Here is a 12,347-nt window from a genome sequence, read left to right as displayed (position 1 = left end):
AACAATGCGATTCATTCTGGCACCATTTAAACTTTAAGTTCAGCTCAGATAAAGGAACAAAGGACAATAGGTCACCAACCTGGCTGATTTCGGTGAACATAAAAGCAGATTATTCAAAGTTTAAAAAAAAATAAAAACCTTAAATGGCAGCCTTTCTTACCCCACCCTCAGGGAGTGTTGGCTAGAAGAACTTACCTATTATTTAGGGTAGTATGACAGAAGGGGAAAAACACAGTGGGGCAACCCAAAGTCAAAATCAACAACCTTTGTGAATCTGAGCCATGGACTTTTTGCCTAAAGGGGATGAGGGAGGAACCAAGTTTCCACCCTCTTAATGCAGAAATGAGAGCAATTGTCGATGGAAAAAGGAAAATCTTTTCCTCTCCTCCCCCCCCCCCCCAGGAAAAGCATGTAAATAGCAGCACAATGGTGCCACTCCAAACCCCCAGCTCCTAATGAGAATACAAAAGCAACATGCTTTTTAAAAAACTGTACACATTTCAGACCCAAAACAATAACAAAGTAGGGTGTCTCCGAACTTGGATCTAATGTGATTACACGTGGTAATTAACAACGAGTTTGTAACCAGCCCTGTGGGCTCTGGTCAGACGCCAAGGATGGGAGCCCAGTGGATCGTCAGTTATGGGTGTAGATCTCCAATCTAAAGGCACTGAAACTTCTGGGCGATGAGAGATGGATTTCAAATGTCTGCAGAGACTTGAAGGAAAAGAACAAGGCTTTTGGGACTGAAAACCAGCCAGACACCTGGGTTTCTTGGTGCCAAATGTCATCCCTCAGTCCATAGACATTGATGGGACAGAATCAAACTCAAGCTCAGTACATGCAGCAAAGCAGAGACATAGCCCAGCATTTAACTCTCTGCTAGGCTGATACTAGGCCTGAGGACATCTGTCCCAGCCAGGAAAGGAGGGGCACCAGAAAGCCTGAATTCAGCCTGCCGTCCTGTGTTTGCTGGGACTTGCAGCATCAGTACCGACAGAGAGAATTTTGATGCTGGATGGCAAATTCCTGGAGGCTTGGTTTTGAACAAGGCTGAACAGAAAGATCTCCTTAATGAAGGATTTGGAGGCTGGATTATGGTCCCGTGGTGATCAAACCATTTCAGCCATTCCCACACAGAGACATCACACCACATCAATGGAAGTGGGCCAGCCCGAGGCCAAATGACAAAGTAGGCCAACTCTGTCCTTGGCATGTTCAAAGCCGGTGTCTCTACCTGCCTCCCTTCTTTCAACACACTCCACCTTCCCTGCCCTCTCTCTACCCTCCACCTCAGCAAGACCCAAACCCTCCTTGCTTACTGCCTTTGGCTCTCCAAGGACCCTCTCCATAAACCAGTTATCTGAAAGGAGGCTTTGCCCCACCCCAACAGACATGTGTTGAGTCTCAATTATGGGACAGACAAAATGCAACCTGCAAGAAAGACAAATATGTGAAAAACTTGCTCTCGAGCCTTGATGAGTAGAGTCTTATCATTCACTCAGTAACATGTCCTGAGTCTCCTGCTGTGGGCAGGAGGTAGTGTGACCCTGCTGGAGGAGAGAGTGAAGAGGAATATCTTTTTTTTTTTTTTCCCTACCGCCAGAAATCCCTCGAACTCAAGAAAAGACTTAGAACAAGACAGGAAGATCAGGGCCATGGGAAGGGCCGTCGCGTCTTGCCCAGTTCCTGGAAAAGCTTCTAACTGCTCTCCCTGCTTCTACTTTTGTCCCCTCTAATAAGAAGAACAATAATAACTACTGTAATATAATATAAATCCATTCACCATTTAGGAGCCAGCGTTTTCTTGATAAAATGTTAATTGGATCATGCCACTTCTAGCTTAAAACCTCCCAGAGGCTCCCCAGTGCACAGAACACGGACTTCAAACTCCTCTATCACAGCTGACAAGGCGCTGGAGGGCAGGCCCCTGCCCACCTTTCCATCTACTCACTTCAGATGCATTGGCTGTTTTTCCCTTTTTCAGCCATGCCCACCTCAGGGTTTGTTGTTGTTGTTGTTGTTTGTAGTCCCCTCCATCTGAGATGCTTTTCTTCCAGATGTTTGCTTGGCTGACCTCACTCCATCATTCCGGACTCAGCAAATGCCCCTTATTCTGAGATGCTTTCAGTGATAAGCCTGTCTAAGGAGCACATTACTTGACAGCTGTTCTCTTGTTCTTAACAATCTCTATCACTATCCGAAACTATCTTCTTTTTTTAAATGTGTCTAATGGAAAAGCCAAACCCATCTGCCCTCCCCAAACCTGGTCATCCTCAGCCATCCCCATCTCCCTTAAAGGCAACTCCGTTCTTCCAATGTTTTCAGTAACTCAGATCAAAAACCCTGGAGCCCTCTTGGACTCCTTTCTTTCTGTACAATCCATCTAGAAATCCTAATTGTTCTACCTTCAAATACCACCACTTGTTACATCTCTTATAATATAACTTCCCCACTGTCTCCCTGTCTTTCACCTGTGTTAGCCTCCTATCTGGTCTCTCTGCTTCCTCCTTGTTCCCATCATCTCTGTTTTCAACGTGGCAGCCAGAGTGACCTTTTAAAAAGAAATCAAGTGAAGTTCTCTCCCTCATCAAAACATTTCAGTGACTCCTCCCCTCATTTAGTAAAAACCAACATTCAGTATCTAATCCATGCTGTGCAATACAGAAGCCACTATGGCTAGTGAGTACTTAAAATGTGGCTAGTCCAAACTGAGATGTGCTCTAAATGTAGAATGCACACTGGATTTCAAAGGCTTAAGTATGAAAATAAGAATGGAAAACATCTCAATAATTTAATATTGATTACATATTGAAATGCTAAAATATTAGATGTATAGAGCTATGGAAAATATGTTATTAAAAATCATCTAACCTGTATCTTTTTTACTTTTTCAAATGAGGCTACTAGAAAATTCAAAATTACATCTATGACTCACATTTGCAGCTCATTATACTTCTATTAGACAGCACTGATAGAGTTAGTATGTAGTTATAAGACTGCAGTGAGAGTAGACAGAAAATAGAAGCAGTCTAAGGATGGAATTCTGGAGGCCCTGCAAAATTAAGAGGCCAGGGAGATAAAGAGGAACCATTAAAGAAGGCAAGAAGGTGTCCGATGAGGTCAGAGCAGACTTGAGAGGTGATATCCTAGAAACAAAATGAAGAAAATGTTTGAAAATGTTTCACCGTTTCAAGTGAGATGAGGACAGAGAACTGACAATTAGCTTGGACAACGTGAACATTATTGAAGACATTGGCCCGGGCTGTTTTGGTAGAATGGTGTAGATAAACATCTAATGATAGTGGTTCAAGAGAGAATGAGGGGAACAGAAATGGAGACTGCAAGTATGGGCGACTCTTTGATGGAGTTTTGCTCTAGAGGAGATAAGAGAAATGGCAAAGTGGCTGGAGGGAAACATGGGACCAAGAGCGAATATTTTCATATGAGAAATACAGCATTCTTACATGCTGATGGAAATAAACTGATATTAAAGAAGAGAGAGCCCTTCCAAAATTTCTAGAGAAAAACTGCTAATCTCCTTGAGTAGATGTGGGGTCCTGGGACCTGGTGCACCAGAGGACCTTGAATAGGAACATGGTCAGCTGCTCACAGTAACAGAATGGAAGATGGACCAAGAGCATGGATGCAAGTAGGCTGGTAGAAGTGATGGAGACAGCATGTGGAAGATCTCTTCGGATTGCTCCCATTTTCGCAGTGAAAAAGGAATCAAGGTCATTAGCCCAGCATGATGAAGAAAGTGTTGAGAGCCTGAGTAGAGAGAAGGTTTGAAATCTTGTTTATGAACTCAGAGTGAACAGACTAGGGAAATGAGTTATAATTGCTGGGCCCACTTGAGTTTAGTGGTTCATGAGTTTAAAGTGAAACCATGCAGTAAAACTGGGTTTTTATCTCCAGCCAAGTTCAGCAACCAGAAAACAAGTGTAGAATAAGAAGAGAGTTGTAAATAACCAAGATTGCCATTTGCCAAAGACAGACCAAGAAGTAAGAGAGGTGCCAGGGAGGTAAGTGTGTAATGTGAGTGATGATTAGGATAGATGATCAAATCTAGGATGGATAAAAAAGGTGAGTGAGGTAAGTGAGGACATGTGGAACAAGAGGGGCAGAGGGGAGATGGCAGGACACATGCATTATCTGTTCAGAGTATTTCCAAGTCAGAGTGCTTTCAAGTCAAGACACCTGGAAAGATATGAGGTGTTGGTCCTAGAGCAGAATGCTTGAGATTAAGATGTGGGGTGGGGGTAGGAGTCACTGTTAAGCACAAGGACTGGGGTAGGGAATGAGTGGCCCATTTTGGGGGGATGAGTGGTTGAGATGGAGAGAGAAGGACATCATTAGGGGAGAAGAGGTAATGGGAGTCAGGGGCCAGAGTACTGAAATGATCATCTACGTGGAGATTGGAATCATTAAGAATCATGAGAGGCATATTATTGGCATGAGGGAGGGTGAGTTCCAAGCTTCCAGGAATATGGGGAACGACCCCAAGTCAGCAGATGACAGCAGTAATGAGGGGTAGCCAGTCATGGTGTCATAAACTTCACACCAAAATTCTTTAAGAGGGAAGAGAACTTGATCTGGTCGGAGCAATGGAAACCAAAGAGACATCTCCCCCACCTCTGGGTCCAGCCTTCTATTCCAAATTCACATTCCAAATAGAAGTTTTTGATGCCAGAAGAGATATACTCTATCCCAAAAGGAGGGAGACTAGAAACTTCATGCTTTAACTCACGGGAAATACTTATTAGTTGTTGAGACCACTGACCTTGCACACCACGAGTGTGGGAAAGATGTTTTGGGAAAAGGGACTTTAAACTGTGCCTGGGCATCGTCCCACACGTGCAGCTGCTCCTGCGTCGAGCCCTCTTCGCATCAACAACAACAAAAATACATAAAAATCAGCCCGTGGGCAAATGTTTACTAATGATTAGAAAAATTAAACTTTACCTGATACTCTGAATGAGGGATGTTCAGCTCAAGCTAATTGAGAACCAGCAAGATGACTCAGTGGCTAAGATCCGTAGAAATGCCCTTAATGATTTTTACAATTGTTTCCTTAATAATGGAATCTTAATAAGCAGGTCGATGTTAAATTAATAACATAGAAGCATTCTAAAAAGCATACTGAAACATGATTTTAGCCCATTCACTCCGGCTTAACGCCATACTCTGGTTTTTTTCCTTCCTGATAGAGTATCAGACATCGGAAGGAAATATTCAAGTTGGGAGATGAAGTTTAAAACATAAAACTAATCAGAAGGGAAAATAAAGTCTTAACAAAAGCCATGCAAAGGCCAGGTAGGTCCAGAGCCGCCATCTTTCTGCCACTCACTGGCCTCACCCATGCTTCATACAAGAAATGCTTGCTGAGCGTGGGTAACGCACCAGATATTTTGCTACCTGCTGGAGAGTCAGGGAAGCATGAAGGACCATTCCTACCCACTTAGTGAACTGAAGCATTCACTATCTGATTGGATAAAACACTTCAGTAAACACAATACCCTATTGGTAACTTGCAGAAAGGGCAGCGTAGGGAATGGAAATGGGCTTGAAGGGTGAGGGAAATTTGTTAGAGAAGAAAAGCAAGCCAGGTGGGAAAAAAGCAGGGAAGCATGGGGCATTTGGGGAGCATGAGCCGTTCTGAGCAGCAGGACTATGGAACCTGAAAGGAAATGAAACTGCTTATTACAGAAGCATCCAAATCCTTTGCCCCACCTCTGGCCACCATTGCTGCACTCTCACCTCCTGTTCTTCGAACCCCCATTCAATCCGAATATAGTCATCTTCCACAAGAAATCCAAATACAACAAGCACGTTGTGAGTTTTGTAACTATTAACTGCAGGTTTAGAGGTCAGGGGGAAGGATCTCACAGTATAAAACTCAGCAGCGTACTTCTTTCTTCCGTCTGGCCCTGTCTCATCTCCCTACCCATCCCCTATCATCCCACACCATCCCACCCTGGTCCCATTATCCAGAATTTCTCCTTTCTTCTTGAAGTTTTGGCACTTTCCAAGAAACCAGGGCTTAACAACAGACAGCATTCAAACAAAGGTGACTCTCTCTCAAAGGAATTTTCTTACTGTCTACTGTGAGAGTCTAAGCTTCTCCCTCTGATTATATTTCTAAAATACAGTTCCAATTGTAGTTCTTCAATTTTTAAAATCCTCTGGTGGCTCACTCTAGCCCAAAGAATAAACCCAAACATTCAGGAGCCCCCACAATCCCCCTCAACCTAAAGGTTAACCCCTGTGTTCTTCCACACCCTCCCCAACCCCAGGTGTACACCTGCCCCCCACTGAAGCCTTCTGCATTTCCTAAACAGACAGTACATTTTTTTTTCCTGCATGGCTTTGTTCACATAGCCCTCTCTCTGGCATTCCCATTCCCCACTTACCCACTTGTGAACATTCTGATCATTCCGGAACAAATGTTTCCTTCTTTCTAAAGCTGGATTTCTCGATCTTGCACCATTAACATTTAGTGCTGGATCATTCTTTATTGAGGGGGCTGTCCCACACATTGTAAGATGCTGAGCAGAATCTCTGGCCTCCACCCACCAGATGCCAGTAGCATCCTCACCCCCATCCCACCATCTGCAGTCGTGACGATTAAAAATATCTCCAGACACTGTCAAATGTTCTCTGGGCTTTAAAATCACCCCTGGTTGAGAACCCCTGCTCTCCAAAGTTTTCTCGGTTACCCCCAGTGAGAAATCACTTCATCTCACTCTTTCCCACACTACACTTTGCACCTCTATTAAAACTCCTGCAACTAAAGCAACAAGAATGGCGCCAGTAAGAATTACAACATTTAGCACCATCTCTCTGTTGTTTCTCGGGTTGCATATATGTCTATACCCTTATCCCCTTCCACTGCATTGTGAGCTGTTTGGGAGCAGGATAGCTTTCTGGTATCTCTAGGGCACAGCACAGTGCTTGTTACAGTGGGTCATCAGAGCTTATTTGGGGAATTGATGTGATAAGGCTCCTGTCTCTGTCTTCTGACTAGCCATTTGATGACTGCATCAGTTGAAAGACTGAGAGGCTAATTATTCTAACGCTGGTTTGCAAAGCTCTGTCCATACCTGACAAGTTATAAGAAGCAGTCAGAACAATGGGTTCTAGAGAGTTTGGGCTTTTATTTTGTTTTTTCCTAAATCTTCACATTTTGGAATGGTTTGTGGTTGAAGGCATGTTAATTTTCACACTTAATTTTCATTAACATAGTACTGTGGTTCATTTCAGTAAATATTTTAGTTTGAGTCAGTTTGCAGACGGAATGATTTTTTAAACTTTAAAATGTACACATACACATATATATATATATATTCCTTTTCCTATTCTTTTTTATTCTAGGCCATCACAAGGTATCAAATACAGTTTCCTGTGCTGTACATCAAGAATAGTAGTAGCATCTGTTTTATATGTAGTAGTTTGTATCTGCAAATCCCAAACTCCCAATTTATACCCCCTAACCCCCTTCCCCCAGGTAACCATAAGTTTGTTTTCTATGCTGTACATTAGAAATTAATACAACATTGTAAATCGACTAAACTTCAATTTAAAAAAGAAATAAAATAAGATAGAATAAATTTTTTAATGTAAATATAAAAAAAAATCAGTAGGCCAAACTGTAAAATGTAACACTTCAGTAAATGCTCATAGAAAGCAATCCAGATAGTTTCATTGCTATGGGTTTCATTTGTCCAAATTGCTTGACATTCCCTTGAGGGGAGGAACACACCTGGCATTTCTCCGGTTTCCCGTAGCACTTGCTAAGTAAATCCTTTTGAGTTAAAACTCAACTGGTTGAAACTTTCTAATGGGAGAAATAAATCTATGGATCTACAATGGTGCAGGAACTAAGTTGAGAGTTAAGTTTTAGAGGTTGTGGTATAGGATGGCAAAAAGTCTAGAGGCTCATCCCAGTGTTCTTTTTCCTCTTTTTCTCTAGGGACAGAGTTTAGATTTTGTAGCTGGGCTCTGTGTCATTCAAAGTAAAATTCTGTATTTCCTGGTTCATTGTTGCAAGATAGAGCCTTGTCACTGAGTTTTGGCCAGTGAGATATAGATTAAAATATTACACAGGACTTCTGGAAAGGGTACTTAAGAAATGCTGATTCCACTGGGAAGGGTGATTTTTACTCTTGTGTCATACCTTATTCTTTTTTTTTTTTTCCTGGCCTGCAACTCACATGCAATAACTGGAACTCTTGCAGCCTTCTTAAGTCATGAGTACCTTGAAGATGGCAGCCATGTCTTTAGGATATTGGTGTAAAGTGACAGAAGCTGGGCTTCCTGATGGCATGGTGGTGCCATCATACTTGCCGGCAACAACCTCTCTCTGGAATTCTTTTACTTACTTTAAGTACACTATCATTTTGGAATTCTGTGTTTATATGCAACTGCACCTAGTATTAACTAATGCATACATTGTTTTTGAATGTCTATTATATGCTAGGTCAGGAATTCTCAACAAAGACAGCACATCACAAAAACTGTCACAGTTTTCAGAAAATACAAATGTTCATTTCATACTTGAGACTTTCTGAATCAAAGTTTATGTGGTGGGCCTCTGGCATGAAAAAATATATGTATACATATACATACTCATATACACTGTTATATATATAAATAACAGATAAATTACATATATGAATATATATAGTTTTATATATATAGTTATATATAATATATAGTGAGTATATATGTATTTGCATAGTTTTTAATAGCATTCCCTTATACTACTTTTTATTTCTGTAAAGTTAGTAGTAATATCCCCTCTTTTATTTCTGATTTTAGTAACTTGAATCTTCTCTCATGTTTTCCTGATCAGTCTAGCTAAAGGTTTGCCAATTTTGTTGATCTTCATAAGGAACCAAATTTTGGTTTCATTGATTTTCTCACATTTTTCCCCTAGTCTGTACATGTACACACACACATAGAGAATAGAAAATAAATTAAATATATATTTAAATTCTACTTTTGCTCTAATCTTTATTTTTTTTCCTTTCTTCTATTTAGTTAGGGTTTAATTTGCTCTACTTTTCTGAGTGTCTTAAGATAAAAGGTTAGCTTATTGATTTCAAGTCATTCTCTTTTTTAACCTAGGCTTTCATAGCTATAAATTTCCCTCTAAGTACTGCTTTAGCTGCACAGTTAATGCGTTTTTAAAGCCTTGCAGAGAATTTTGATGTGCACACGTGATGAGAATATGCTATATTTCTTTGCCACTATAGATCTTTGTTTGTTTGGTATTTTTCTCCCCATTTCCCAGCATGGTTGCTGAACTTTTGAGTCAACAAAGCTTTTCTTATCAAGCAAAATGCTTGTTTTGGGTTTGGTTCGCTTTGCTTGCAGTTCAAAGATTCTTTTCACAGCCTAATCTAAAAAGCAAGGGCATGTTTGTTTTACTTGATCTCTTCTGTGAAATGAAGGCTTTTCAGGTTATGTGGCCCTTCTTTAAAAACTGTTTTAGTTGGAAGTTTCCTTGTCTGCTTTTATTTCTACGAGGCATATTTTTGGCAGCCCCAACACAATGTTTATGTCATTTAGGCAAAGGTCAGCTAGTAGTAAAAGCTTCCTGTGCTGCCGTAAACCCTTTCCCCTGGCCTCTGTACTTTGTTATTTGCCTTGCTTTGTCCATAACTTGGCAGCATTATCACTCACTCCACGTGACAAGTGACATCATTGCTATAATGAGAATTCCAAGCAGCACCACTGGATCAAAGCCCATCTGTGTGCCTGCTCCCACACTTGACAAGACAAATTCCAAATTCATTCAGCATGCCGGTGCCATTTAGTCACTGTGACATATCCCAAATTTTGGACTCTGTGCAAAAACCAATCTGTGCCCACAAAATTAATCATGGAACACATTTTATGACGTTTGACAACAACTTAAAAGGTTCTCATCCTTGGCAGGTGGCTCTGCCAATCTGCAAGTATGTGCACGACAAATTCTGAACAATATACTGTGTGGCTGAAAATACATCGTGCAGAATGCACACCCTGGAGAGAACCAGAGTGAGTCCAAACAATTCTGAAGTCTGTTTCAGTGACACATAAGCCAGACTGCTGTCTTGGTAAGGAAGGATGATGGCCTTAGGTACACACAGAAAGCCAAAGAAAAGGCAACAGCTCGTGTGCCAGTAAATGCTGAGAACATTGGCACAATTGCCTGTGTTGGCAGGACCAAGAGTTTGAGATGGCTAATTTAAGCGACAAGATCCTGGCAAACAGATTTATTTAGGGCAAGGGTGCGTCAGGAAGATGCCAGAAAAATACATCAATCTGTGCCTTTACATGTACTGTAGAGTGATGATGAAACAATTGACATTAAAAAAGTAAACCCTCACACTTTAATATAATCTGCAACTCATTCTGACAACAAGTAGGGTTTCCTTTAGATTTCTGGTACTTCGAGATGGGGTTTTGTGTTCTGAGCTGAGATCTGTGACCAAGAAAAATTCCCTTCAGAAGGTATTCTTGAAGAGATTTCCCTGTGTTGTAGTATTTAATTGATTAGACCAAGTGTTTTTATATATTGTTTAACTTATTTAAAATGCAGGCTATTTCACATTTGACAAGATCATTCACTTCAAATGAAGAAAGACACTTATCTAAAAATTTGCTTTTCTAAGGAGGATATTATAGAAACTGTTGGAAAAAGAAAGGAAGACTGAGACTCTAATTGTACTGAATAGGTCCCTTAAGAGTAAGGTTTTACCCTGTAATAAGACATAACTGTTTAAATATCTATTTTGTATGGTAGTGCCTGTTTGTATATGGTTCAACAGGCAATGAAATAGTAAAATATTCCACTTGGAGTGTCTGGCTTCCTCATATTACTTTCCACGTTCCTAGCTTCCCTAGACAGCCTCTTACCCCCAATTTTCCCCACCCACTCCGTTTTTCTCTTAATCGAAGCTGTCTTAGTACATTCGATCTGCAATGTCTTGGGTTAAGAAAGGTTTCATACCTGGCAGCCTACTTGGGACTTGCATTTCTTAGACAAAGATTAAATTTGCATAATTTAGCTTTCACTGGGATTTGTTTCTAGACCCAGACTTCCTATTCTAATTTGTGTTCCTCTTCATCTCTGAGGCAGGAAGTAATATGAGGAAGCAACAGGTGAAGAGGAGTTCTTCCACAGGAAGGGCAATTCTTGATTAGGAAGCCGGGGGATTTAATAACCTGGCAGAGGCATAAAAGCAAAAGCACCCCAGCTTCATTTGTGCTCACAATTGCCTCCGCTGAGACTCAGGACTGTAATTAGTCTCCTCTTCTGTGAAGTGAAGGAGTTGGAAGTTTCTGGGTCTCTCCCAACTCTAATTGTCAAAGGTATATGAATTAGGGAGGGACATTTTAGGAGCTCTCTCCTTAAGAATTAACTGACTTCTTCATTTATTTTTTATGCTGACTATAAATGGGTTGTTAGTTAATTGAATCATATTTTCCCAGCTCAGAAATAGCTCCTAAGACTTTTTCCTTCCTTACCTATGCTTCAAATAATCAATGATCTGTAATGTTCTGATTCCCAATCCTGAGAATGTGACTTTTTATTCATTTTATTCTCTCTGAAAACTGGGTTCAGTTTGAGGATGTATACAGTTTGGAGAACAGGAAAAGATGAAGAAGGGCATTACACATAAGAACAACATAAATGAAGACTTAAAAGCAAGAAAAAACGTGGTTTTAGAAACAGACTCACAGACATAGAATACAAACTTGTGGTTGCCAGGGGGGAGGGGAGTGGGGAGGGACAGACTGGGAGTTTGAGATTTGTAGATCTGACAGGTATATATAGAATAGATAAACAAGTTTACACTGTATAGCACAGGGAAATATATTCAAGATCTTATAGTAGCTCACAGTGAAAAAGAATATGAAAAAGAATATATGTATATTCATGTATGACTGAAAAATTGTGCTGTACGCCAGAAATTGACACAACATTGTAAACTGACTATAACTCAGTTAAAAAAATAGAAGAAATGTGGTTTTGAGTATTCAACTTCTATTGGTTTTTGTCTTTGAGGGATAATGCGAACTGAGGTTAGATGGATGAGTTAGGCTCAGAGTATGCAAGGCTTTATAAACAGGAAATATAGGGAGAAGCTACGGAAAATTTTGAATAGGAACCTTTGATAATGCAACCCAGGTTCAAGGAGGAAAACGGTACAATGGTGGTACTCTTGATGGATTAGAAGTAAGTATTATAATTGAATAGAACAGGTGGGTTGGGACAACCAGGAGGTTGTTAAAACAATCCTGTCATGTAGTGTTGAAAACTTGTTTGTGAAAGGCCCTAACCCGTTAACAGCACA

This window comes from Vicugna pacos, chromosome 10 (genome assembly GCF_048564905.1).
Source record: "Vicugna pacos chromosome 10, VicPac4, whole genome shotgun sequence".
Classification (NCBI taxonomy): domain Eukaryota; kingdom Metazoa; phylum Chordata; class Mammalia; order Artiodactyla; family Camelidae; genus Vicugna; species Vicugna pacos.
The sequence above is the reverse complement of the archived record's forward strand: the minus strand, read 5'-3'. Positions refer to the sequence as shown.